At 44.1% G+C, this 6413-nt stretch overlaps 1 pseudogene; it reads left to right on the top strand.

Annotated features, from left to right (window-relative positions):
- LOC111966825 (glucose-6-phosphate 1-dehydrogenase-like) overlaps positions 1 to 6413 on the top strand; it is a 28088-nt pseudogene that overhangs the window by 7169 nt on the left and 14506 nt on the right.

Raw genomic sequence — 6413 nt, 5'->3', positions numbered from 1 at the left:
TGTGTGTGTGTGTGTGTGTGTGTGTGTGTGTGTGTGTGTGTGTGTGTGACTGGGGGAAGAGAGGAGAGGGGTCACACGCTGACTGAAATGTGCTGCATCTGGCTTTTCTTTATCTAGCACTGAAAGAGAGAGATGAGTTTAGGACTTAAAATGTTTGTTCACTTCCGTGAGTTAACCATCTGTCTATCACAAGTAACTACCCCCCTTCGCTACATTTGAGTGTGTTAAAAAGTTACTTTTCAGAATGGCTGTGCTGCAATGTTTGTCTTCCTGTTATGCAGTGTTGTGTTTAAATATGTATGCTACTCACACCATGCCCCACGTTGACTGGGTCAATTAAAAGTTTTGCTGCGAAGGCAGCAGCTACTCTTCCTCTTCCTGCAAAATGAAGGCAGTTATACAATATTTTTTTTTTTTTACATTACAAAACATTCATAACAGATTTCACAACACACTAAGTGTGTGCCCTCGGGCCCCTACTCCACTACCACATATCTACAACACAAAATCCATGTGTGTGTGCATAGTACGTATGTTATCGTGTGTGTGTATAGTGCATATGTTATCGTGTGTGTATGCATGTGTCTGTGCCTATGTTTGTGTTGCTTAACAGTCCCTGCTGATCCATATGGTGTGTTTTATTTTTTATTTTTTTATCTGTTTTTTTATATCTGATTCTATTGCTTGCATCAGTTACCTGATGTGGAATAGAGTTCCATGTAGTCATGGCTCTATGTAGTACTGTGCGCTTTGCATAGTCTGTTCTGGACTTGGGGACAGTAGATCGGTACTGTGAAGGTTGGACGTTGAACTGCCCTGTACTGTACCATGTGTTCATAGAAACAGGAAACAAGTATAAACAAGAGTAATCAACCATAAAGTTCTAGGCACATTTTAGTCTCTCAAATACTTTATTTAACTTTGTATCTATCCATTCAGGGAGATCTTGCCAATAAGAAGATCTATCCTACTCTATGGTGAGTGAGTTTCCTGTTTTCTGTTGCTGGATCATGTGTCTGTCTATCTCCACAGTCCCTGAATCATCAGAATGACTGTCCGTAAATGCTGTTCAAGGTTCAGGGTTGTCATCTCAAGTTTCTACTAGTTATGCTAGGAGTTTAGGGGGGGGGGCGGGGTCTGTCTCCCTTGACCAGTGTTCTAGGTCATCATGTCTCCAGGGAGCTGACTGAGTGTCCTGTCTTTGTCTCTGTCCCTTTTTATACTGCATCTCATTGTTCAGTCCTCCTCTTATAGGTGGCTGTTCAGAGATGAGCTTCTCCCAGAAGAGACCCACTTTGTGGGCTTCGCTCGCTCCGAGCTGACCATGGAGGACATCAGGACAGCATGTCTGCCACATATGAAGGTAAGGAGTCTTAGTGTAGGCTGAGTGCAGGCAACTCAGTTCTGCTAACTTTTTTTGATCAAAGTCATTTAGCTTTTGGTAGCTTCACCTTTGAAAGTCCATGTGAATCTGCCTTGACTGGATTCCCTCTATTGTGACAGTGGTTTGTCAGTGAGGTTATTGGGGGATGTACATAGGGTGACCACATTTAAAATCGAGCACACAGCCATGCAATCTCCGCTGACCAACATTGGCAGTAGAATGACCCTACTGAAGAGTTCAGTGACTTTCAACGGGGCACCTTTCCAACAAGTCAGTTCATCAAATTTCAGACTTGCTAGAGCTACCCCGGGCATCTGTATGTGCTGTTATTGTGAAGTGGAAACATCTAGGAGCAACAGCGGCTCAGCTGAGAACTGGTAGGCCACACAAGCTGACAAACATGGACTGCCAAGTGCTGAAGCACGAAGAGCGTAAAAATCACTTTTCCTTGGTTGCTACACTTACTACCGAGTTCCAAACTGCCTTTGGAAGCAACATCAGCACGATAACTGTTTGTGGGAGCTTCATGAAATGGGTTTCCAAGCAGCTGCACACAAGCCTGAGATCACCATGTGCAATGTCAAGCGTCGGCTGGAGTGGTGTAAAGCTTGCCGCCATTGGACTCTGGAGCAGTGGAAACGGGTTCTCTGGAGTGATGAATCACGCTTCACCATCTGGCAGTACGACAGACTAATCTGGGTTTGGCGGATTCCAGGAGAATGCTACCTGCCCGAATGCATAGTGCCAACTGTAAAGTTTGGTGTAGGAGGAATAATGGCCTGGGGCTGTATTTCATGGTTTGGGCTAGGCCCCTTTGTTCCAGTGAAGGGAAATCTTAACGCTACAGCATACAATGACATTCTAGACAATACTGTGCTTCGAACTTTGTGGTAACATTTTGGAGAAGGCCTTTTCTTGTTTCAGCATGACATGCCCCCTGTGCACTAAGCGAGGTCCATACAGAAACGGTTTGTTGAGATTGGTGGACTTGACTGGCCTACACAGAGCCCTGACCTCAACCCCATCAAACACCTTTGGGATGAATTGGAACACCGACTGCGAGCCAGGCCTAATCGCCCAACATCAGTGCCCAACCTCGCTGAATGGAAGCAAGTCCCTGCAGCAATGTTCCAACATCTAGTGGAAAGCTTTCCCAGAAGAGTGGAGGCTGTTATGGCAGCAAAGGGCGGACCAACTCCATATTAATGCCGATGATTTTGGAATGAGATGTTTGACGAGCAGGTGTCCACATACTTTTGGTCATGTAGTGTATACATGCATTCTGAAGAGAGACTCACCATATCTTTTCCACACACAATGACGGGTAGGTCGTCATTGTAAAAAAGAATTTGTTCTTAACTGACTTGCCTAGTTAAATAAAGGTTAAATAAAAAAAATTATACTCAAGACACTATCTTAACACATTTCAATGCTTTTCACTGACTGCTGCAACTCCATCAGCTAGACCTATTACCAGGTGCACTACCCAAATGGGCTTAGGCCTACACACTTCTGATTGAAAACAATCCATAGCTATTTATTTTTTTTAAAGAAAGAAAAAGCTAATGGTCCTCTGTGGCTATGTAAAGTATTTTGAATTATTTGATTTAGACAGGAGTAATTATATATTATTTTGGCAAAACATCAATTTACTTTAGGGCAATAGAGCATCCTAACAGTGAACTGTGCACCCCACAACTTTCCTTCCTAATACGCGAGGAAACCAGAGATCTGTATATAATGAGATGCTCATGACTCCGCCCTAACAACGGGAGTCTTTGTCCCAAAGGCAGGAAGGCAGGCGACAAGCTTAGGTCTGCATATTATTCCCATAGAATCGTATTGGGCTTATTCTGGGCAGATTTTGGCGAGAGTGTGCCCTCTCGCTTCGCGTCTTTCTCTCTGCTGAAACTATATCACTGGAGAAAGCATCCGGCTGAGCGAAACGGCGCCCCTCTATATGTAACCCCTGTTTCTGATGCTGTCTGGACAGAAATAGTATGACATTACGTAGTCTTTTGGTCCAGACAACATCAGATACATGGTCTACACCTATTGAGACAGAGGGGGCGCTGTTTCACTGTCCAGACAGCATCAGATACATGGTCTACACCTACTGAGACAGAGGGGGTGCTGTTTCACTGTCCAGACAGCATCAGATACATGGTCTACACCTGAGACAGAGGGGGTGCTGTTTCACTGTCCAGACAGCATCAGATACATGGTCTACACCTGAGACAGAGGGGCACTGTTTTTCTGCAAGAGACAGATTGGAATGTCTGACTGAAATCAACCTTTTTTTCCTAAATTAGTGGTGCTTGAATTTGTTGATAAAATGCAGGACATGATTGTTTCTTTGTGGGAAGGGTGACACACGGGCAAAATGCAATCCAGGACATGTGGTTGACCTAGATGTACATGTTCATACTCATTACAATGAGAAGACTGTGGATAGGTATTCTGTTGTAATCATTCATGTGTGTACATGTGTGTTTTCTCAGGTAGGTGATGGGGAGAGTGAGCGCCTCGCTGCGTTCTTCAGTAGGAACTCTTACCTGAGCGGCAGGTATGATGAGGAGGACTCCTTCTCTGAGCTGAATGCCCACCTGAGCTCCCTGACCACCAGCAAGGGGGCTGACCATGCTAACTGTGTCTTCTACCTGGCACTGCCCCCCAGCGTCTACCATCATGTTAGCAAGAACATCAGAGCCCACTGCATGTGCCGCAAGTCAGTGTCTCAAACACACTTGTCAGATCACTCAAGCATATGCATGAACACACATACATTTAGTTTTTCTATCATTTTACTATTTTCCCTAAACCTTAACCGAACCCCAATCCCATAACCCTAACACCTAACTGTAATTCTAACCCTAAACCTAACCCCTAAGCCTAAAATCAGAGGTGCCACTTTGCTTTTAGAAGTGGGGGGGACATAACCTGGCGAGGGGTCTGGTTTAGCCATCGAATGCGAATTTCCTGCATTTTTATCAAATCCAATATGTCATCTCTATTTAGAACAAAAAGTAAGCAAAAATACCCACAGTCATCAAGCTAGGTAAGAGATTATTATTAAATATGTTTAAGTGTTTAATAAGACTGAACTAGATCAAAGGTAATTCAATAATAAATATTGTGTTGCTCAGGGCAGTTCTTTCCAAGGAAATATACTTCCTAAATAGGCCTATGATTAGGCTATAGTTTACTACATTGCCTACAAAGGCCTAAATATTGATCACCCATGTTTCTCTGTCTGAAAATCTTTCCACTCCCAAACGTAGGCTATAAAAATGGTGCAAGAGAAAGTACAAGTCTCTCCAACTTGGCTCTCTTCAATCTACATCCAGCATATTGGCTGATATAGCCCAGTAATACACATAGTCTAACATAAGGGCCATGTCAGAATCTCTGGTCATTTAACCTATTTCTAAAGTTATTTTTGCACATTTCATATTGCCTATAGTGCTCAACATTTCTGGGACCATGGGGGGCAAGTGAGCTGCGTCACATACGCCTAAAAAAACTTTGCGGAACTGTGGTTGGGTTTGGGACCAGTTCTTGTGGGAGTCAGACAGCAAGCCAGCAGGTGCGGTATGAAAAGGTGCAGGCAGGAGTGGGATGAAGAAATCGGTCCTGTACAGACCTCTACTGTGCACAATGACAGTGACGCCTGTAATGTTAGTGCTGTTTATTACTGTGTCAGTGTGAAAAGTATGGAATTAGCTGGGGAAACTGACAGATCAATAACATTACATTGCATTACTGGCTAATAAAAACTCACATTGTACTGAAAAAACATCGCAATATCAATCTTCAATTGTTTGGCCGATGGTTTCATCGTTTGATTCAGGTCTAGTGTGATTGAGGCAAAAATAAGAGCTATCGTTGGCCAACTTTTGGCCAGCTGTCTTGCCAACTGTACATCAACTGGCGAAAGCTACCCAAGTTAATTTACTTCTGTTGAAATGGGACAAAACAAAAGCTACTAAAGGTGTCCATACAAACAACTGCTGTCAGATAGTGATATGAGGTGGCTATTAGTACTATCTGACAGATGACTAGAGCTGAACTGACTGTGGTAGCTGCTCACTAGCGTAGCTTATTCATTCACCTCAGTCGAGAGGGGATAAAACATTAGCTAAAGTTAACATGTCAGTTACAATACTAGCTCAGCACTGGGAATAAATACTCGTCAACAAAGAGAGAGAGGCCAACTACATCAGTCTACTAAAGCAGTAGCCTGTTTCTGTTCTGCTTTTCTTTTTACAACTCGTGAAGCAGCACAACAGTACACACTGAACTATGCTCACTCTCCGTGCTGTTCCAAGCCACTTCCAGAACACTTTGCCTTACACAGGAATACAATTTCAGAAATGCCCCCCAGTCCCCAGTGAAAAGTTGCGCCCTGCCTTAAAATACGCCTTCTTCCTTGTGGGGACATTGGCGTAAATGTTCCACTAGTCTGAATTTCTGGTCCCGCAAGGATAGAAAACCCATAAACACACATGCACAAACACACTCACACATCCCTGTACCAACACTGTAAAGTGCTCTCTTGGTCTCTGTCTCTGTGTGTTAGAGGTTGGAGCAGGGTGAAGTGGGAGAAGCCATTTGGTCGTGACTTGCAGAGTTCTCAGGAGCTGTCGTCCCACTTCTCCTCCCTGTTCAGAGAAGACCAGATCTACCGCATAGACCACTACCTGGGCAAGGAGATGGTGCAGAACCTCATGGTCCTCAGGTACAGAGATGGTGTTAGAACCTCATGGTCCTCAGGTACAGAGATGGTGTTAGAACCTCATGGTCCTCAGGTACAGAGATGGTGTTAGAACCTCATAGTTTTCAGGTAAGAGATGGTATTAGAACCTCATGGTCCTCAGGTACAGAGATGGTATTAGAACCTCATCGTCCTCAGGTACAGAGATGGTGTTAACCCTCATCGTCCTCAGGTACAGAGATGGTGTTAGAACCTCATAGTCCTCAAGGTACAGAGATGGTGTTAACCTCATCGGTCCTCAGGTACAGAGATGGC

The sequence above is a fragment of the Salvelinus sp. IW2-2015 genome, linkage group LG7 (assembly GCF_002910315.2).
Source record: "Salvelinus sp. IW2-2015 linkage group LG7, ASM291031v2, whole genome shotgun sequence".
Classification (NCBI taxonomy): Eukaryota; Metazoa; Chordata; class Actinopteri; order Salmoniformes; family Salmonidae; genus Salvelinus; species Salvelinus sp. IW2-2015.
The sequence above is the reverse complement of the archived record's forward strand: the minus strand, read 5'-3'. Positions and strand labels throughout refer to the sequence as shown.